Here is a 22,823-nt window from a genome sequence, read left to right as displayed (position 1 = left end):
AGTAACAAAGGTTAATTAAGTTGGAGAATTTGAATTGTGTGAAGCTAAAACTGTCGTTTGATGAGGAGTTTTGGGTGGAACATATTTACAGACGGGTTTGTTATTTTTAAATCTGAATTGCCAAATGTGCATATTTTGTGCATTTTTGGCTTATTTACTACTGGGAGTTATTCTGTCAGCAATTGGCCTTTTTTTAATTAATCGACTACTAAATTAGCTGATGATTATTTGAATAATTGATTAAACTGATTAATCATTTCAGCCAATATCCTATTCTGTGGATCATCTCGCTGCTGCTGCATTTTGCAGTTAAATGTTAAAGTCCAGCTTGTTTTTCTCTGTAACCAAAACAGCATTTTAATGACTGTTTTTCAAACTGCAGTCTAAATTAGATAAATACACTTGCATATTTGTCAGGTTATACCTTTAAAGGTTATTGAGCTGTAGAAGTATTGCAGAAATTGATGTTTTGGTGCACAAAACCTGATTGTTGTGTTGGCATGGTATTCGTCGCAATTAGGTTTTATGTTGCTGCGTGGATGCAGGAAGTAGTTACAGAAATTATGCTGAGAATAAACAGGTGCACGTTGGTGCCAGTTCCTCTCTCGGTTTTCTATTTTGGTTTCATTAATTCTGTTTGGAAATTAAAGAAGAGAACAAAACTCACCGTACAGTGCTAATTGCTTCGAGCAATGCTTGAGATAGCTGCTGCCTTGTTTTGAAGAACGGGTTGCTAATAAGTAAGCCTGTGGCTGAGCTGAAGACTAGTTTTATTACAGTCCAGTTCTTAATGTTTCATTTAAAGACCGTTTGGCAGCTTGCTTTGAAGACACTTTATTGTTTCGGAGAGTCCATTGTTAGGATAAATTACGATGTAAATTATAGTTACTCCGTAGAATTTAACTCAGAATAGAAACAGGACGCCAAAGTCTCTCCAGGGCATCTCGTGTTTAGGGTGAGTCCCTAAACACGAGGGACTCACCCTCGTGTTTAGTTTCTGGTTTATTTTCACCTTTGAAGATCAACACTGACTGACTGCACATTTAAAAGTTGTTGTGTTCAGTTGCTCTTTGTTCTGGTTGATGTTGTGATGTAATTAATTTAAAGCTTAAGAGTAAATTTAGAGAGGACCTATTATGCAAATGTCACATTTTCACAATGTGCTTCTAAAAACATCTCAAGCACTTAAAAAAACAACCTGATGGTTTTTGGCAATAAGTTAAACTTATTTGGTGTCTGGAAAAGAGCCATTTCCAAAACCTTTTGAGTGTAATGTCACACATCAGGAGGCTTCCCATCACTTGACAACCAAAGCAAAGTCCAGCATATTTGGTCAGCTGGATTTACAGCTGCATGTACTGCACAATGGCTACTGGAACAGACAGGTGTTTTGTTGTTAAAGTACCATCCAGAAACTACTTGTTGCATCCTTGTTGGTTGTGCAGGAGGCTCCACTTCTGCTTTTCAAAGGTGTACGGAGCTCAAAATAGGCAAAACTGAGCAGAATGCGAATAATTTTGGGCAAAAAAATTAATGAACCTGTTTTGTGCAGTCCTATCCTAACCTATTCAAGGAAAAATAATGGGTCAACTTTTAAAAAATTACTGTCCTAATGTAAAGGTCTGCTTATCAGTACGCACATACGTACATATGTTATTCCCCTACAGTAAAAAACCATCAAAGTCTTTTTTACTATGAATGCCTGCCTACCTGCAGCCATCTCACCATAAATCAGGTTTACTCATTGAGGAGAAAGCAGAAGCAGGAGCCGAGCAGTTGTTGTTGTGACGCGTTTCTTGAAAGCACCAATTCAAGTTGTTAAGCTGGCAGCTTTAGATCCTGTCACAGCTAATAAAATTCTTGGTAAATCAAATAATAATGAATTCTACGTGTCCATTCTGCTGCTCGGGTCTGAGCAAGCTCAAACAATAAATCACACATTACAGTAACTGACATCCTCCCTGTGGATCAATGTTTCTGTTGCTGGGGATGATACGGCAGATTAAAACTTTGGAGCACAGACAGTGGACTTTCGTTGAACTTTGCTTCTTTTCAATCATCTCTAGTTGGGCGGTCTGCCACTGAAGAGAAGAAAACCTGTAGAAAAAACTGGATTGTTTCAGAAACAGTAGATCTTTTCCCAGATTATTTTACTCTAGGGACTAACAGTTATTTTAATAATCGATTATCCTTACGATTTTTAAAAAGTGGCACATTCTTCAAATTTTTCATTTAAGCCTTTTTATATAATATTAGAAATACATTAAGGGATGCAGAATATATTCCTTAAATAATACAAATTGTATTGCCTGAAATTAAAAAAAGATTGCATTCCTTCATGTACTCTTGATCAATTTTTGGATTAACTGATTAATAATTGGATAACAAAATGTGATTAATAGGGATTTTTGTTTTTGTGACAGTATTTGAACCAAGTTTTGGGTAGAACACAAGTCTTGAATGGAAAGTATATATACATACATATGACGGTTTTGGGTTAATTACTGCTCTAATTGGTTATGAAATGGCCTTTTTTTGTAGTTTGTATGCGCCAGTTCACATTTAATTAATTACTAACTTAATTGATGATCATTTACATAATTTATTAATCATGATTAATGCGACTAATCATGATTAATGACTTCAGATTAATCACGATTAATCCAATTAATCGTTTGAGACCTATTTTACTCTTCATTTTACTTTTCATAATGACAAAAATCAACATTTTGATAACATCTTGTTGCAGTTTGAAATGAGATATAAGACGTCTGTCATGATATGGAAGTAGGATTCTCTGTCTGGGCGTTTTTAGAAAATTGGTTGAATACGTTGACTCCAATTAGGATTTTACAGGAAGAATCTCCGGATACATTTCCGGTTTGATGTTTTGGCTTCCTTAATTCTGTTTTGGAAATAAGAGTTAAACGTATACGATGAGATAGCTGTTGTGTTGTTTATAATACTGAAGGGCAGAATAATAAGCACACCTGAGTGAACTGAAGGTTGTTTGTGTTTGGTTGTTGTTTTTCGGCTTCCATTGAGCAGTTTATCATCATAAGGATAAACTGGCATATAAAATATAAATATTCTACAAGTTTACTCTGTGGACCTTACTTCTGCATAATTTATCTCTCACCAGAAAATACATGCAGCATATCTCTGTTCAGTTGTTGCTCTGTTTTCTGCTTTGAAGACCAACGCTCACCGGTTGCACAGCTGAAGGTTTGTGAACCAAAAGTTGGAACATGCAGAGAAAGAGATTACTGATAAATCTCCATAGTCCTAATCCCACTCGGCAGATTTTAATTGGATTTAGATGTGTGGACTGAGATGGGCTTGGGCTTATTTGTGTCAATTAAACAAATTCTGTGTTGTCAGGATTTAGATTATTATACAGCTGGACTTAGTACGTTGTTCTTTCAGTAAATGGTCTTTTTTTAGTTGACGATTATTTCAATAACCAATTAATCGTTTCAGTCTTAATTCACATATATCTTTTACTAGATTTTATTCTTTTATCTTCATTATGTGCATTAAATGATTATTTTTTTTGGAAATTTTGCACATCTTTGTAAATCTGAAAGGTTATTTTCACCGTACTTGCAGCTGTTCCTGTAGACCAGAATGTCAAACTCATTTTCATTTTGGCCCATATCAAAGATCGGGGCCTGTTGAGCCAGAATGCATTGATAAAACACATTAAATTGTTAAAATATCAGTAAACAGCTGTTTGTTTCAGCATTCAATAAGAGCTTCTTAAAATTAAATAATATTGAACATCTTTTCACACTGATCAGACTATAACTTGACATAAAGTAAGGTTGACGCAGCAGTCACTTTAACCCAATGTTTTTGGCCAATTTTGAGAAAAAATGTCAGAAAAATCAGAAAAAAATGTAGGGAGTGCAGCTTTATAAAAAACTGGACGGACTCATTGGTGTAATTTAGAGCCTAAAGGGCCACATAAAAAGCTACAGCGGGCCAGATTTGGCCCCCGAGCCTCGAGTTTGATATCAAACGTTGATAATTATGTTTCTGTTTTTGACTTCACTAATTTCTTTTACTGTAGTTTTATGTTCAGGACATAAATCTGAAGCTTCAGTGAAATTAGAGATCTTTTCAGTCTGCAGAATACTCCAGGATGTCACCATAGGGTACTTGTTAGACAAAGTGAACAAAAAAATCAGTCACGGCTGCGCCGACATCGGTTCTCGTTGCTGTCTACCGGTTTGAACTGATTCTCTTTGTAGCTTTACCTGAAATCTAGGAATAGCTGGAAGCCTCGGTGTTCATCCTTCAAACCAGAGATGATGAGTCCCTGTGAACCTTTTTTACTGTGAGACAGACTGTTACGCTAGACATGTAAGGCTCCCCTCTTCTCTGCAGGGAGTGAGCCGAGCCGAGCCTTATATCAGACATTATTATGTAACAAGAAAACTCAGTTACATCACTGAAACTGAGAGAGATCCAATTGTTGGGACAAAAATCCAGATAAGGTTGAGGAAAGCATGTAGATTTTTAATTTATTTTAATACTGGCATACGTTTTCACAGTTTGGACTCTACATTAAACTGATTTTAAGCCATGACTAGTTTGATGGACACTGTGCCGTTACTTAGCAACCCCAGTCAAGTTGCACCCCGTTACCTAGCAACCCAAGTGGAGCTTCAGCACGTTTGGTCAGATGGTTTTACCGCTATATTCACTGTACAATGGCTGCTGGAAAAGTCAAGTGTTTTGTTGTCCAGAAACCACTTCTGCATTCTTGTTGGTTGTGCAGGATGCTCCACTTTTGCTTTTCAAAGATGTATGGTTGTGTATTTACACATCTCTTTTCACGTGTGAGTGTAAACGTTGAATTAGGGGGCGTGGCCAACGATTTAAAGTGACAGAGTCTCTAAAACGGCCTATTCTGAAAGGAGCTCGAAATAGGCAGAACTGAGCAGACTAAAATCTCATTATCTAAGAATGATTTTGTGCAAAGAATGTAATGGATATGTTTTGTATCACCCATAAACCTATCATAACCTGTTTATGATAGGTAAATACACGTTTGATAGTCATGTCACAAAAAGGCAAAAGTCCTGTAGCGTTTTATTGTAGATATCACATAACTTTTTTTCTTACCAATCTAAATTCATCCTTTGCTCTGCAGATAACCTGAGGTCCTTCTGACACATTATGTGTCTTTTTATTAAATCTGTAACAATACACCTATACACAAGACTTACCCAACTCTGGCTCCTAACGTCAAAAACAGGACTTGAAATAAATCACGAAGGGAACAAGAAAATCCAGTTTCTCTTATTGTTGTTACCATAGCTACGGCTTGTTCCAGCATGCATCTGATGGGAGGCAAATCACTCTCTTAAAACTTTGTCACACTAACAAAACCAAAATCACTCACACCCGTAGATGGTTTTGTTTTGTCACGCTGACATTTTTGTCTTGTTTGAGTGACTTTGAGGAGCTTTAAAAGTCTTAGGTGAGAACGATTTGGAGTCTGTTTTGGACCTGAGGATCTCTGTCACAGCAGAGAGGATTTACTGGGTGAAAACAGTAAACATGTGGCTGCTCCAAGTTAAACATGATATTGATTTTCGCTTGAGGGTAAGAGTCCCCTTATTACTTATGTGTCACTCGAGTCGGTGTGGATTAATACGAGAGATAATGAAGGTTTTTGTGTGACCTTTTAAGTATATTATGTAAGGAAAGCCCTCTGCTGTATGTTGGCTGACCTTTAAAAAAGCATTAAAAGATGAAATAATCTTTTAATCAGCTGAACATACAGTGCCTTGCAAAGTATGAATACCCTTGGAAATGTCTTCATGCTTCTTTTCAATGTAATGTTTCAGACTAACACATTATGAAGTAAGTATTAAAGGACATGGTTTTCCAATCTTTATACAAACAAAAATCTAGGAGTCTTTAATATTCTTCTTCCCAAAGGAGCTTAAGATTCAGTTTGGTTTGATTGGGGGACAAAAGTTACATTTTCACAATGCTGTGTGTCAAAACAACTGTTCCCCTCCTCGCCTGTGGTGGCGCTGTACCAAGAACCAGTGAATGAAACAACACAAAAACCTCTGAAGAAGACACAAAGTGCAGCTTTTCCCCCAAACTGTACATTTGGGTGCATAAAGAGATGTAGATTCACAGAAAAGTTCCAAAAGTGTCGAATTTATAAAAGGAAAATTAACAATAACAATAAAACACTGTACAGATTAGAACATAAAATACTGTGGATTTATTAGAAATGCAAAGAAAAATGGCATCAGATTCTGTTGCTAGAAAGGCTGGTTGCTAAACCGTTTCCTCCTTTTGGTGCGTTCTTTAATTTTGAAGAAAAAGTGCTTCTCCCACTGGCAGATTATTTAACTTATAACATGTTAGAAATGTTATAAGTGAAATGATCTCCCAGTTGAATTAAATTAGATCAATATTATTGGCTTGAAAGACGCTCCTGTTTCTTGCTGAAAAGTTACTTGTACTACTTTTGTCTTATTTTAAGTGTACTGAGATATTTGTGCTAGAATCTAGATTTTGGTTTGGTTTATCAAAAGCTGCTAAATACAAATGCAGGAATCGCTTTTCGATGATTATCTGACGAACATGTAAAAACCATGATTTACTTTCCTTTCACTTTAGCCCTGTGCTACTCTTTGTTGCTATAATTACATTATAATTTTGTGGTTTCAATATGACAAAGGGTATAAATAGTTTTGCAAATTATTGTAAACAAATGTCCCTGATTAGAAATTTTAACCACAGTTATTTTCTTTTTTAAATCACTGATTTGTTAATAAATCACTTACACAGTCATTCACACACCAAATATTAGCTAATATTACGCCTATTTTAAGCTGCAAAGCACAGAGAGAATTTTTAATCACCCTTCCTGCAGAGGGGATGTTCAGATTGCTGACTCAGCGGATCCGTCAGCGCTCTGTAGTTTAGCCGCTCACTAACGTGCGTAGCATGATTTAAGGGGGAAACTGCAGATCTGGATCTGCTGTGCAGCATCCAGCCTGTCTCCGGCTGCGTTGCTCTCTTTTATGAGGTTTGGTGCTGACTGGGAGGCAGGCAGGCGGCTTTGAGGTGCTCAGACTGCATCTCTGTCCCTGTGGGGTCGCCGCCATCTGTCTCGCACAGGAAGAAAACATTGTGTGGTGTGTGAGCCGTCTGTGCAAATGTATGAGTTAAAAGCCCTCTGATGTCGCTGCTTGCCCCAGGTGCTAATTAAGACAATTTCACAGAGAAAATCCACACAGGAACAAGTAAAATGTCTTGTTTACAAATGCACATAATGCTTTTTGGTGTTTATCCTATAGTATTTTTACTCAGTATTTAAAACAAATGTCTCCCTGTAATTTATTGAGAGCTCTTTTTTCTGAGTGTCCAATATTTGAGACCATATGTTTCTGCTAAAACCACATATTTACATAAAAATGCTTTTTTCCACTGACATACAGAAGCATTTACTTGCCGCTTGGAAATGCTGGAGCTTGTTGTAACAAGAAAGTTTCTCAGTAAAACAAGAAAACTTTCTGGTGTAACAAAATGCAAAAAACGAGAAAGTTTCTTGTTATAACAAGACGAGTTTTATATCTTGTTATTTCGAGAAAGTTTTGTTATAATGAGAGATTTTCTCATGTTAACGAGAGATAAAAATACGCTCCTCTGACTTTAACAACTTGTTACAAAGGCATAAAGCGGATCAGTGCGACACCTTTTCCTCCTGTTTCCTCTACGATGTCTAAAAATCCCAAGACATGTTTCATTGTTAAACCTTTCTTATTTAAAAGAGGTGATATTTTAGTTTTAATTAGATATAAATCTCATTATAATGAGTTTTTTAATCTCCTTAAAACAAGAACCAGAAGTTATTTTCTTGTTTAAATGAGATTCTTCTCCTGAATTTATTTCCGAGCTCTTGCAGTTTAACGCTTCCACGAATTCAGGTTAAACATTTTCTGACTAAGTTATTTAGGATTAAGTAAGGTATTTATATTTGCTGATTGTCAGAAGAATAAAATGGATTTTTAAATTATTTCTTTCAAGAAATTAAAAAGTTTACTAAATTAAAATTATCAGATGTTTGAACAATTTGGAAAATTTTGGAAAAGGGATCCTTAACTCCAGACCTAAAGGTCCGGTGTCAAGCAACTTTTTAATTTTGCTAGGGATGCTTTAACCACATATTTTCAGTTTTTATCATATTCTAAGGAAAATTTCTGAATATAAATCAATCAATCAATTTTATTTGTATAGAACATTTCATCAACAAGGCAGTTCAAAGTGCTTTACATTGTAAAAACAGAAAAACACAGGAAACCAGGAAACATTACATTTTGTGAAGTGCCATCATGTTGGTCTAAACAGGTGGAGTTTCAGTCTAGATTTGTAGAAACTCAGTGTTTCGGCTGTTTTGCAGTTTCCTGGATGTTTGCGCCAGATTTGTGGCGCACAGAAGCTGAATGCTGCTTCTATGAAGAAATGAATATCCTCTAAAGAGATTCTCTCGCTCCTTATTCTGGCAACTATAAATAATTTTACTGATCCCAACTGACCTGAAACAGGAAAACTTTAGTGTGATTTAATGTCGACCAGTTTCAGCTCCTCCAGGTTTATGGGCCCAGTAAGGAAAGCATACAAGGAGCAAATTAATTCTTTTCTTCTAAAGCCTCTTAGTAACATGGTGTCTTTGATTTAATGCTGAGAAAGCTGTCGGACTCAAATAATCCCTGCATTAATCTGTGATGAGCCGACCTTTTTGCTGATGTCGGGCCGGTTCAGTCTGAGGCCAGCTGTCTTCATGGGGGGTCGCATCGTGGTGTGCCACCATCTCAGGCATCGCCTCGTGTCAATAGGAAAAGTTTCCCAGATTTGTTCATGTTTGATTGCTCACATCCGTCCGCTTCTGCCTTCGCCTCGGTACTGAACTTTATTATTCATAGTTTAGAGTTTGACTGAGATCAGCTGTTCCTGGTGCATCATTCAGCCACATTGGCTGCTTCTGAAAGGATTGGGGGGTTTTTTCCTAATAAAAGAAAAACAGATGGAAGTTGGAGTGCATTTACAGCAGCACTGTTTAGTCCAATTTAATTGAATTCTAGTTCGTTTGACTAGAAAGTCTGGGTAAAAAACAGGAAATATAATTTCTGTTTCACCTAAAAACCTGGATCTCTGTTCATTTGAAGTGAACTTTGGTGCGATTCAAATGCATATGTGGATCCAAGCGGATCGGAGACCGCTCCAGAAGCAGGAAGCCGACTATAGCGCAAATAATTCTGGGTAAATGTAACCGAAACAAAAGAAAGCAGTTTTGTGAACAAACTGCTTTCTTCAGAGGTTTTTGAGTTTTTTCCTTTGTTTTTTTTTTTTTTTTTTTTTTGGTGCAGCGCCACCACAGGTGAGGAGGGGAACGGGTTTTTCTATTGCAATGTGAAAGTGAACTGCTCCAACTGAAAATGTAATAATTTTGGTCCCCAATCAAACAGAGTCTACCAGACTATCAGATGTGAAACATTCTTAAATATGTGTTTATACAGAGCAGAATTTTCTTGTAGCAATAATATGTTTTTTTTTTTTTTTTGTTTTTTTTTGCATCAGATGCCTCCAACACATCTATATTTCTATTATTGCGCCCTAAGAAGCCGGCCCTCTCTCTCCTCCTCCAGTTCGGTTCAGCGGACCGCGCTCGGCCCAGTTGTTTTCCAGATGGTCTGTGATGATTAGGGAGCTCTTGGAAGGCATCACTCAGCTGAAATGCTCTACAGCTGTGAGCTTGTGGGACTTTATGTTAAAGTGTCCAAAGAGAACTTTGGACTAATGGACAGCTTCCTGAGACAGATTGTGGCAAATACAATCTCTTAATTTGCCTTTATCCACATTTAAAGAGGCAGCCAACTGGCTTTTTCCCCCCCTGGTCCCCATCTGCTCTGCAGACAGATGAACCAAACCTCTGATTTCATTCACACCCTCATGAAAACGACTCCTGGAAATATTACAGCCCTCTCATGTTTTTTTCACAGGTACAGTGCTATATTGATGCACTGATTGTTGCCAAGTTTTCAATTTAGCAGCAGCAGTGGAGGGATTAATATCATTCCCCTCTGGTGCTGAGGTTCGGGTTTGTTCACTCTGCTGTCTCCTTGCAATCACCTGCTCTCCCCTTGCGCTCCTCAGAAGTCCCACAGCGGTCACGTTCATGCTGTTTCTTTTCATAAGGTTTTAAATCTGCTCACAGTTCTCATCTAGATTTTATGAGCTTAGTGACAGTCTTGGTTACATTCATTGCCTTGCAAAGGTAGAGAACTTTTCCACATTTTGTATTTCTAATCCCACCATAAACTTTGGAGTGCTTCATTGGGATTTTGCATTTTTGGGTGGTAACCCAACACAAAGGGGAGCAGAACTGTGGAGTTGAATGCAATTTAATCTCAGCATTAGAACAGTTGTTTTGTGAAAGCCTCAGAGCTTTGTTAGAAAATGCAAGTTTATCATGAGGTTTAAAGGGGATCTACTATGTAAATTTTTTTTGTACTTCCATTTAAGTCTTTACTGCTTAAAAAAACAAACAACAAAACAGCTCAAGTGCATAGAAAACACCCAGATGTTTTTTGGTAATACGTTATTTGGCATCTGGAAAATGAGCTGTATAAAAAACCTTCCGGATGTAACGTTACAAATCAGCAGGCAGTGCTCGTCACCTAACAACCCAAGCTAAGTTCCAGCAGATCTGGACTGCTGGTTTATCCACTGTATGTGCTGTACAATGGCTCCTGGAAAAGACAAGTAATTTGTTGTTGACTTACCATCCAGAAACCACTTGCTGAATTCCTGTAAGTTGTGCTGGAGGCTCTACTAATGCTTTTCAAAGATTTACAGTTGTACAATTCGGCATCTATTTGCAGCCATTTTCACCTGCGAGCGTAAACGTTGAGTTGGGGGCCGTGGCCAGCAGCAGCTTATTTGAATTAAAAGAGACAGAGGGTATAAAAACAGCTCATTTGGAAAAGAACCTAAAAATAAAATCTCATTATCTAAGAATGATTTTGTGCAAAAAAATGTTGTGACCATAGACCTATCCTAACCTGCAGCTATTGTGTAGCACATACAATTGTAAAACCAGCTGAACAAACTCTTGGAACTCAGCTTGGGTTGCTAGGTAACGGGAGGAACTCAGCTTGGGTTGCTAGGCAACGGGCTGGCTTGGCTGGGGTTGCTACAAATCAATGTGTGCTGATTTGTGACCTAACATTTGGAAGATTTTAGAAACGGCAAATGTTCCAGACACAAAACAAAACCCACTAATTGATTGCCAAGAAACACTTTGGATTGTTTTTAGAAGCGGTAGAGCCCCAAACGGAAGTACATAGAAGTACAAAACCTGCAAAATGTGAATTTTGCAGGTTTACTTAAAGGCTGAGTAATTGCTACAATTTTGAAATTTTGCATCAAATGCATTCAAACTTTCTATGCATACAGTTAGATATGAAGTCACAATCAGTTGATGATCAGAAGACCTTACTCTGAGAAAACGTACTCAAGTAAGGAAGATCTGCACTGGTTTTCTGCTCAATCTATCACAGTTGCTTTGGGACTTGTAGAAGTCATTCATATAACCATTAGAACTGGATGAGCAGCCTCTAAAGTCGCTCCCAGTAGCCACCAACACAAAGTCAAAGTGCTTTTTCAACCTTATCAAACCTCTTGTATGCTGTTTTAGTGTTGCGCCTGTAGTAAGCTGAGTGCTGCTGCTTGAAGGGGCGCTTTGCAGATATAAAAGGTAACCCAGGTCATCTTGACTTGTCAAACAACCCCGACTCCCGAAAGAGACAAGAAACATTTAGAGCCTGCTGGGATACAGAAAAACAGCATCATGCTTTATTGAACATCTTTTGTACATAAATAATTTTTATTCTTCATTGGATGTAATGGTGATACTGAGCATATAGAGTTGTAGTTTCACAGCTGACTTGTTGGAAAATCCTCTCCCACACTCTGTCCTCTGATGCTCTTGCAAATATTTGAACTCAGTCTCTATTTAAATAGCGTGCTGTGATTGGCTTTATCTAATGTCATCACTGGAGTTACCACACAAGGAATGCACCATAGTTTGATGAAACTTCAGATGTTTCAGGACTGCAAAAACTAAAAGTTTGCAAAAGTCCGGAACAAATACTGTAGAAGTTTGTGTTTTCACATCCTGCTCTCACACTCTGTGAAAAGATCCTATAAACCATCTGCAATCTGCTTGTTGCATTGTTTACATTGAGTCCATTGTGGACCTAATTTGTATACTTAGTTTCCTTATTCCCGATTGCTCCAATTTAACCAAAATTCAACACTTTGATCCTTTTCTGAAATTAAAATTAACCTTTAATAAGCACAGGATTTGATCTAAAGCAGTATATTTTCTAATAAAACACCCATCTCCCTTACACAATTAGCTGAAATGGCTTTTGCTAAATACTATTTTTATCCTAATGCATATAAATTTGACAAAACAAGACAATGATATATTAGGGATGAAACGATTAATCGTGATTAATTGTGACTAATCGTGACTAATTGATGTCAGAAAAAGGCCAATTGTTGAAAGAACAACACAGTTAGAGCAGAAATTAAGCCAAAACTGTACAAAGTAACACATATTTGGCCACATTTTTCAACATATTACAACTTCAGCAGAATTTACAATGTCCAAATCAACACAAGAAATACGCACAAATGCACATCCATACATCGAAAAACAAACATGAAACAATGAATTTGATTAATCATAATTGCTTGATTTAAAAAAAAAAAAAACTAAATAAAGGTTTGCAAAAAGTCTGGAACGAATGATGTAGGAGTTTTGTGCTCTCACATTCTGTGAGAAGATTTTATAAACACTTTTCAGTCTGCTTGTTGCATTGTTTACAATGAGTCCATTGACTTTTTTCATTTGTTTACTGCAGCTTATAAAAGTGCATTATTAAGGAGACTAAAAGCAAAGATTAAAGGAATGTTAGGTTTATTCCAGCTGACTACGGTTGTAGTCTATCATCAAACATTTGGCTCAGAGAAACCCATCTGTCCCACTCAACAGGACCTGGTTTTTTTAGTTTCACTTAGAGGACGTGTGTGAGATGAGACCAGAGTGCGCAGAGCTGACAGAGGCTTCATAACTTCATAATGACTTCACCTCCCAGTGATCCATCAGTCTAATCAGCTGTCGGACTTCTGTAGTGCGTTTCTGCTGGAAGTCAAGGGTCTGGTTTAAATATCAGCTCCACTTACTCCAGGATAAATACAGCCTTCCCACGTTCCTGCTGTAATTCACAAATTGATGCGTGCGGGTAATCCCCCGTCTGCCCCTCTGAGTGAGAGGAAGCCCAGTGTTTCTGACTGTAATACCTCTGCTGGTGGCTCAGATAAATACACCCTCACTTTGCACCGCTACGTTGTAATTGGTGTGTTTTTGTTCGCCTCTGTGCTGCTCGGGTAAAACTCCACTGCTACACTTCACAACTCCTCTACGATGACGTCTGAGGACTGGGAAATATGTTCCTTATTAAGTTTGGGAACTCAAAAGTATCACTCACAATTACAGACAGATGCGTCATATATAATTATAAGATAGAGTTGCAATAGCCAGATGAATTATGGATTAGATTATTGACCATTTAAAGTGTGGATATGCATTTTTTTTTATAGAAAATAGTCGTGTTTTGCTTGTTTTGCTTAAATCTAATGTAATTTTGTGTTATTCCTCTAGATAATTTGGTGTTCATTTAACACATTAAACAAACATTAAGCTGTGTTGCATTATTAATTAGCATTCAAAGTGTGATTTGGAACTACAGCCTCATTAAACGAGCTAAAACCGCATACATTAACGAGCTGTTGCGGTATCTTTTGATGAATGTTTAGAGAGCATCTTTTTGCTACATGTCATCCCCCTCAGATGTTTAATCCACAATTAAAGCCATATTTTTAGTGGGAATTTGTTTTTAAAGCCTAAAGATTCACTGTTACCGACTCCCATGTTTTCAATCCAAGTTGTTGTTGTTGTTTCAAACTTATTTGATAAAAGCTGGATGTGATTCGTCTGAAAATCTGAAGACTTTTCACCTAAAAGTTTCTGTGTTTTGATCTGGATGAACTCCGTGGTCTCATTAGGTTTATTTTATTGCCTCCCTCTCCTTGTGTATTCGTTGTTTATTTATGAAGGAGGAGGACTCATTAGTCATTCACTGTGAAAGCCTAAATTTGTGTAAATTTACTAGCAACTATTGCACTTTTAAATCTGCTTTACTGTCAAGAGTAAATTATCTTTACCTCCAAGCAAAGGGTGTAATTTGAGAAAATATATTCACATATATTTTAAGAGACATAGGCTTCGGGAAGCTTAAACAGCGGCTTAAGCTATATTGATTTTAGAAGTGCTTTCAGAAGAATAGGAAATTGTAATAATTTTATTTTCTGTCTTATTATATTGGATAAAGAACTATGATTTAATGGCAAATGTTGCCATTATATATGTGAAATCCCTGGACAGTGTTTGATGATTTAACAGGAAACATTTATGCATCCGTTTTAGGCTTTAACACCGAAGAGTGTTGTCAGCACTGTTCCCAACTCCACAGCAAGGAAAGTAGCTATTGGCTGTCCTAAGAGTTGCTAGATGAATTTGCATATCGCCTAATTTGCATATTTGGTCACATGAGATCTGGGCAGTAGAAGACAGAAATCTCAACACTGGCATGACAAAAAATTATTGAAAATACTCTAAATACGTCTAGATATAAACTTTATGAAATAAGTAAATCTTTATTTTTTATTAAGTGGCTAAATGTAGCGGAAAGTTACTAAATTGGTAACAGTGGTTGTCAAGGCAACAGGGTGACGTTTACTGATAAGAAAACAATTAGATTTTTAAAAATTCACCAGGTGATTTCTTGCTTCATCTACTTTAATATTACTGAAATTTGAACTATGAATACTAGATTATAGCTCCTATAACAGATTGTTGAAGCCAATAATGTTTCCTCCCATGTTTGGAAATGACTTGAACGTTAATATTGTTCCAAGTTTGTAGCTGGAGATCAGTGAGTTTCTCTTCTGCTTAATTAGGCATGAAACTCGGGCGGCTGGCCTGTTTTTATGGATGCCTGTGCACATAAAGTAAGCTAAGGAGAGAATCAGCTGTGACTCCAAAGCAGCGTTTCGTCAAACTGCAAACAGCCGCCGAGCTCAGATTCTGTTGTTTGTGTTGGTTGCAGTAAACAGCTGCTGCTCCAGTCAGGTCCACAGTGGCTCTGATTGGCTCATATAGTCCTTTCATGAACCAGATATCTGCCATCGTAGCTCTGGAGAGCATTGTTAGACTGAATGAAATGGGACTTTTAGCCAAAATGCAAAACTTTGGAACCTTTTGAAATGAAAATCAACATTTTAGGAGGTGAGGAAACTTGGTAGCACAAGCTATGCAGTATATTTTCTAATAAAAGCATCCCAGCTCCTTTGTTAAATAGTGTTTTAATGTTATAAATATGCATATTATTTTGACAAAGTGAGAAAATAATATATATTAGAGCTGAAAAGATTAATTGTGATTAATTGGGTACATACAGACTCAAAAAAATGCCAGTTACTGAAAGAACAACACAACCAGAGCAGTAATTAAGTCAAAGCTGTACAAATAATGTGAATTTTCCATCTAAGATTGAAATAAAACCTTTGTCTATGAATATGTTCTACCTCCAAGGTGTCCAAAGTGTGGCCCAGGGCCATTCCTGGTCCTTAAAATGTTTTTTTCGGCCCATGAATTGTAAAAATTTAACCGAGAAAATAGAAAAGAATTGATGACCCCAAAAGGTGCAAATAAACTGTTTTACTTTTAATGAAGCAACAGTCCAAACAATATATATATATATATATATATATATATATATATATATATATATATATATATATATATATATATATATACACACTATATACATATATTTTTGGCATAAAATTGAGCAGAAGTTATGGTGCTCTTAGTATTTTCTACAAATAATTGAGCGTTCACCAAAGGAATGCTGTGTTATTGCAATTTAGCTCATAAAATGTTTTTTATTTATTAAAAAGAAATATTATTGTTTATTTGCATGTTTTAGATTAAAAGAAACTGCAGAATGTGTCAATATTCTATCCGATTAATTGATAAATTGTCAGAATAACCGGTTACTAAAATAATTGTTAGCTGCAGCCCTAATATATGTAATGTAAAACTGTTTCAGGACAGTTGAAGGTGTGTGTGTGTGTGGGTGCGTGCGTGCGTGCGTGCGTGCGTGTGTGTGTGTGTGCTACTCTGCCTCAGTTGCTGCCATTAGTTAAGAATGAATTATTATCACAAATGTTAAAAAATGCAGCCTGTAAGTTTGAAACTTGTTTCAGTTTGTATAAAAACAACTTGATGACAATCCTGGTTTATATTTTGCCTCATAAAATCGCTCTTTGTTTGGTACGTTGACTTTTTGGCCTTTTTCCGTGTACATAATGACATAATTTAGTGGATTTTTAAAGGTTGGGACGCGGTGCCTTTCAAACGTTTAGCAGACCGGAGTGTTTTTACTTCCTCATTTTTCTTCGTGATCCCAGATCATGTTCGATTGTGTTCATTTTTTGTGTAACCTTTGACTCAAACAGCCACAATAAAGCCTCTGTCTGCAGGAGGATATACAATTTTAAAGTAAACCTCAAAGCCGCACCAGTTTAAACATAATTTTAATAATGCAATTATATTGAAGTGCTGTGTACTCAGACTGATTGTCGAGATAAAACTTGCAGCACAGCCAGCGGTTTTTTAAGCTTATATGTCTGTTTGCTTGATTGCCATGTGTTGGTTTGCACAAACCTTTGCATCAAACAGCTTTTGTGTAATTATGTAACTTTGGCTTTCAAGATTTTCTCCTTGTGTTGAAATGCCATTGCTTTTTAACACAGCTTGCATTGCAGAGTCTTTTTTTACTATTCTGTTTTGTTTCATCCAACACTTATATTTTATGCAGTCTCGTCCTCTTTCCTTACTTTTAAATTCAGTGTTTATCTTTTGTCTATAAAATAGAATATGGGCTTTAGAAAAAAAATCCTTGAAGTGGATCCCAAGTGCTACCTTAGTTATCAATTATTAAGCTTAATTAAAAAGCATTAGAAATCACTCGCCATTCTTTTGGGAGACATTTAAAATTCTTTTCATGTTCTGTTTTGGTTTCAGTTGAATTTTACCTTTTTCCCACATTTTCTAGGGAACATTAATGTGTTTGAGATAAAAATACACTGTAGACATTTTTACGGTGTTTTAAGTAATGTGTTGTTTGCATATAGGTTGTATATGGAAACTTTTATTCCCTGCTCCCGCATGGGATCAGATTTTCTGCAGTTTTTTATCAGCATTTTTATATAGATGCAGATGAGAAGAATTCAGGTCAGACTGAAGAGCAGTTCAGAAAGGATTTTTTAACCTTTACCAATCATTACAACATCCCCAGACTCCCTCTGATATACCGTAAAGTAAAAGGGTTAATTAATGTTAAGTTTTTTGGTGGATATTTTTGTGAACTTTAACTGAAACGCTGCTTTAAACAAAGAGCCCTTATTTATCTTTTTTGTCACAGTAAATGTGATGTTTCTACAGCATTTAGATTATTATTCAGGTCTAAATTCATTATATTTTTCTTTAATTTCACAGCCTCTGTGTAAAAGCGATTAGGCTTTTCCTAATTTACAATGTATATATCTTTTGTTTTTAGGTTTGACCTGCTGGTTCAGATTATTTTCCCCATTTTTATATACATTTTGTTTACATTTAGCCAATTAACACGTAATTACATGTGGAAAACATTTTGAAATTATTTAGCGTAGACTCATTTCTTTACATCCCAAAAGCCTGACCTTAATTCAGAGCAGTGGCGTCCCCAAAGGGGGGACCAGCGGGGGCACCGGCCCCCAGAGAAAATCATGTTTGAGTCATAAAGAGAAAAAATTTCTTTAATCAAGACAAACCTGTAAAATTCACCAAATAAAATGTAAATACATGCTTAATGTTGCTGTGTTTACACATAGATGATGTTGGGAGCTTTTATTTCTGGTACATTTAATGAATAAGAATGAAAAACGCAATTTTTAGTATTTTATCTGCTGATCACAGATGAAGGGATTATTTGTCAAATTATTGGTCCAGCTTTTATTGCTCATCTATAAATGTCTCACTGTGATCCTGACTCTCATTCCTGGAGATGTTTTGTTTTTAAGCTGTCGAAGAATTAATTTATCATTATTGTAGAAAAGCATCATGTTGACCTGTGACTTGTGGCCTTTTTTAACTTCATAACATTAAAGTGGAGCTACCTGTCGATGCAGAAAACTTTTATTGTTTAACAAAAAAGAAGAAGAAGCAGCAGCAAAAGGGTTTAGTGAGAAAGTCTACCTCATGATGCGTTGAAAGGTTGAGCCAGCTCTTCAGCTCACTGATGAAAAAAGAAACACTAGACTTGATAGACAGCTCTGGATTTTAGAGACAGAAAGCCCTAAAGTCCTAAAGCTGTTCGGCTTTAACTTGCTGGCAGCTTGGCAGCGAGTCCTTTATCTTGATACACGTTGAAAAATGACAAGCAGTAATTCAGAGGCTTCTCCTCATATCTCCAGATAACCATATGGTGGCACTGACTCTTTTCTGTAATTGTTTTGTTACTTTCTTGAACAGTAATAAAGATCCAGCAGTGTTAGAAACTGCTGCATGTTTCACCAGGTTTTAATAGGTTGGCAATATTATTTTCCTTCAAACTTCTTCTGCTGACTCCAACCTCTGTTCAGCAGTAGTATGAAGTGTAAAATTAAAGTTTTCATCACTTGTCACCAAAAGATGATAGGTTTAGTGACCCTGCTGGACCCTGGAGCAGATAAAATGAGTATTGAGTCAGGCGTTTAGAAACAATCATTGTCTCTGTGGCTGTTTTATGTTCCTGCAGCTCGGCCTTTTTCAGAATGAGTTTCACATCTCTGTGGAGAGATAAAAAGATGCTTTGATCTTCATTATTTTGAGGTTTCCTTATTTGATTGAAGTTATTTTGGAAAGTTACCCATGGGGTTCTTGTTTGATCAAGGTTTAGTCTGGATGGTTATCTAATTGAGCTTTTAAAAGCTTTGTCTTGTTGTTTTTTTGTCTGAATTATCCCATGCAGTGCTTCTTTGAGCTTTACAATTACTCTTATGTGATTATGCAAAGGAGGAAAAGAACCCTGAAGGGTTTTGTTAGGAGTCTATGCATTTTATTAATATGCTACTTACATGGTCATTAGTGATGCATCTAATGATTATTTAGTGTTTGATTAATCTATCAATTATTCTGACGATTAATCATATAAAAATGATTAATCAGAGAACAAATTGACACTTTAAAACATATTTACAAACCAACGTGTTTTATCTGAAATACAAAATGTGCATATTTTTTGTACAGTTTTGGCTTAATTGTTGCTTTGAATATGTTTATTTTTTAAATAAATTGCCTTTCTTTGAATCTGAATACTCCAGTTGATGATTAATCAACGATTATTTCAACAATGGATTAATTGTGACTAATCCAATTAATCGTTTCAGCCATATCTGTCAAAAAAAAAAAAAAAAAAACAACTAATATTTTTCTAAAACCAACCATAAGTCACTGGAAGCTTTTCATATTTTCCTCACTTGGATTCATTCACTCAATGCTGTAGATCTGTGCAGGAGAAGAAACTGGTAGCTGGCAGAAAAATAGGCCTATTTGCACTTGACGGTTGTGTTTCTTTGTTAGACTTCTTCTCCAAACAAAGATGCGCCTTGAACAGAGAAACATCTGCGCTAAAGAAGCATATTTCTTTGTTATTGCCGTGATGAATATGCTCTGAAATTGCACAGATCTCCAGTCATGTGGAGTTAATTGTGTGTGCCTACAAGCACTTTGAGATTGGCTCCAGATGTCAGAATGCACGCTGTTTGACTTTTGCAAAGATTGTTGCATTTTTAACCCTACAGAGGGCGCCAAAGTTTCACAACCTTTTGGGTATTCCTGTTTTGTAAACTTCAGCTTTATGTTGGCTCTGAACAGTCTGTCTCTGTATGTATCCATCTGAAACTGTAACATTGATGTTGGAAAATATTTATTTTAGGTTTTTAATTAGAATATTCTCTACCACTATAATTAAATCAGCAAAAAAGGTGCATTAAAATCTTAAATCACATCTTTTTTCTCTCTCGTTTTATTGAATTTATGCCATCAAATAGTTTAATGTTCTGCCTCAGGAAAGTGTAGCACATTATTGCTGCCAGTAGAGGGCAGTGTTGGATTTTGGCCACAACATGAAGAGTTTCTGTGTGTTGCTGAGATCTTCACCAATATAAGGAGAAGAAACGCTATAACAACACATTTACTGTTTCCTTTTGCCTCTTCAAGCTTTTTTCTCTGCTCTGCTTCTTCAGTAAATACAGCTAAGTGGCTTTAAAGAACATGGATTACTAAAAAAATAAAAAGCTTTGGTCTGCCAGGAGTAGGAGGCTTAATGGTGTTCTAACAAGAAAGTTGTTCAACAAGGAACACTTTAAAGCATTCTTGTGTTTTAATTTAATTATCTTGTTCACTTTTATTTGGTGTTTTGTGTAGCTCGGTGTCATTTCTCCTTCCCTTGGCTCAGACATATGAATGGGAATTTTCATTTAAGTTTTATTTTCTCTCTTTCTCTTTGCTTTTTAAGTTATTTGCTTGAGTTTTTAGATATTTCCTTCATGATCCCATGCAGCTGTTGGAGAGTAAACTGTAAACCAGAGGGACCTGCAGCCTACAGACTTCAAATCTGTCAAGGTCACGGAGATTGTTTAAACGTCCAGGAAACAATACACTCCTTCTGTAGTTAATATGAAAGCTGGACTTGCCTGTTCAGGAGGAGGTGTGTTGAGATAAACCCAACAGGAATAGCTTATTATGCTTTTTCTCTAAAGTTTTCAGTAATGCAGCTGCACCTATAAAAACACCAGTGGGTGACCTGGGAGGAGACGCTCCCTAAATCAGATCAGAATGTGGTTTTCTTTTTAATTCGCCTCTTTTTGGGCAAGCTAGTAAAAAACAGGAAACAATACAGACATTTAAGAAGATCTTTAAGTTTTACTGTTATTTTTTAATGGCCTGAAGCGATTAATCACATTAATCGTGATTAATCGTTGTCAACTAATTTAGTAATCGATTAATCATTAACTGAAGTATAAAAGACTCAAAAAAATGCAATTTGCTGAAACATAAACACACTCAGAGAAGTAATTAATCCAAAACTAGGAAGAAATGTAAACACAGTACTTTTAAGGTTTTTAAAAAACTTTGTCAATAAATATGTTCATAGTTTTAACTTCACTTGAGTCACATTTTGTGCTATTAATCACCTTTTCGTATCCAATTATTAACCGGTTAAGCCAAAAATAATCAACAGCTCTGCCCTTGATGTTAAGTCAAGCAGAAAGATGTCGATGTTAGAAGAACTTATTTAGCACCAGATTCATACTTTGCTACAAATGATCAAGCTTTCACTAAAGGAATGCTATAATATTTTATTTTAGAGTATACAATGTTTATTTTCTTTATTAAAAAAGAAAAATGCAAATGTCTATTTGCATTTTTATGTATGTCTTGTGTATAAAAAGGCTTAAATGAAAAACCTGAATGTGACAATATTTTATCTGATTAATCGATTAATCAGAATAATCAATAGATTAATTAATAACTAAAATAGTTGTTAGTTGTTAAGCCTAATTTTTTACTTATCATTTACCAACATATATAATTAGAGAGTTCTTTCTATGTAATAAGTACCAGATTTAACAAAAGTAATTCAGTCCAACTACATAAATATTTACATAAATATTTTGCATTAATATATTTTTTTCCACATCTCTGTTTGCTCTAATTATAATCTCTAGCTCTGCAATTCCTGAGAAAAACAAGGTAAGGAATATATGGGGGTGTTTACTGTCACATCACAGACTTTAGTGGAAACAAATCATATATTTTTGTGTTTTTTTACCCCAAAATCCAACACGTTTTCCTAATAAAGGCTCCTAGTTTATATCGATTCAACCAACTGGTCAAATACATACCTTAGATACCAGAAATGAAGTCCAGCGCATGGCAGTTGCAACATAATAATCTTCTAATCACTGCATGAGGGAATTGTTATTGTAAATAGCTTGCATTGACTTTGTGATGAGAAAGAGTCACAACCTCAGATGACCGTCCCGCCCATCGGCTGCCCTCGGTTTGTTTACCATGCCTTTACGCTGCGCTGCTGTTTAGAGTGCTATTGATTGTCCCTGTTTCAGCCATGGATTAACAGGGTTTTGTCAAATCAATATGAAATCAGGAAGTGGAACAGGAAAATGAGATAAGGTTTCGCCATTTTCCCCAAGCACTTTATGTAATGAAAGCTGAAGAGTGAGGCTACAAAAGGAAGACGAGAGCACATAAAGTTGACGGATGGCCTGTCTGTTTGGATTGGTGAAGGTAAAAATTGATGTCTTAAACATCCTACTGAGTAATACCTAATAGACTTCCCTAGAAGCTCTGAAAGTGGCATTTTATTGCTGCTTTCCGAAGGTCTCCAGAGGTTTTCTTTGAGATTGACTGATTTTCACTCCTTTTTCCTCCATAGACTGTTGTTAAAAAGGCTAAATCTGTTCGCTGTTTTGCATCTTCCAAAAGGTTTTTAATAGCAATCAGTGTTTTTCCATCTAAAATGTGCGAAAGAGCTGTTACCCAAAAT

General features: G+C 36.2%; 1 protein-coding gene across 6 annotated transcripts in view; it reads left to right on the top strand.

The window, feature by feature from the left end:
- Positions 1-22,823, top strand: part of LOC106929242 (pleckstrin homology domain-containing family A member 5-like) — a 114,343-nt gene that overhangs the window by 13,143 nt on the left and 78,377 nt on the right. The window contains exon 1 of one of the 6 annotated variants that reach the window (XM_088006183.1): positions 5,380-5,613. The exons of the other annotated variants lie outside the window; for them this stretch is intronic. The gene's annotated coding sequence lies outside the window, so the exon portion shown is untranslated. Of the gene's footprint in view, positions 1-5,379; positions 5,614-22,823 lie in introns of those variants that run through there. 6 annotated transcript variants of the gene reach the window in all.

This window comes from Poecilia mexicana, unplaced genomic scaffold, assembly GCF_051168715.1.
Source record: "Poecilia mexicana isolate PSO_F unplaced genomic scaffold, ASM5116871v1 scaffold_6, whole genome shotgun sequence".
NCBI classification, from domain to species: Eukaryota; Metazoa; Chordata; class Actinopteri; order Cyprinodontiformes; family Poeciliidae; genus Poecilia; species Poecilia mexicana.
This window is presented reverse-complemented; position numbering and strand designations above follow the sequence as displayed.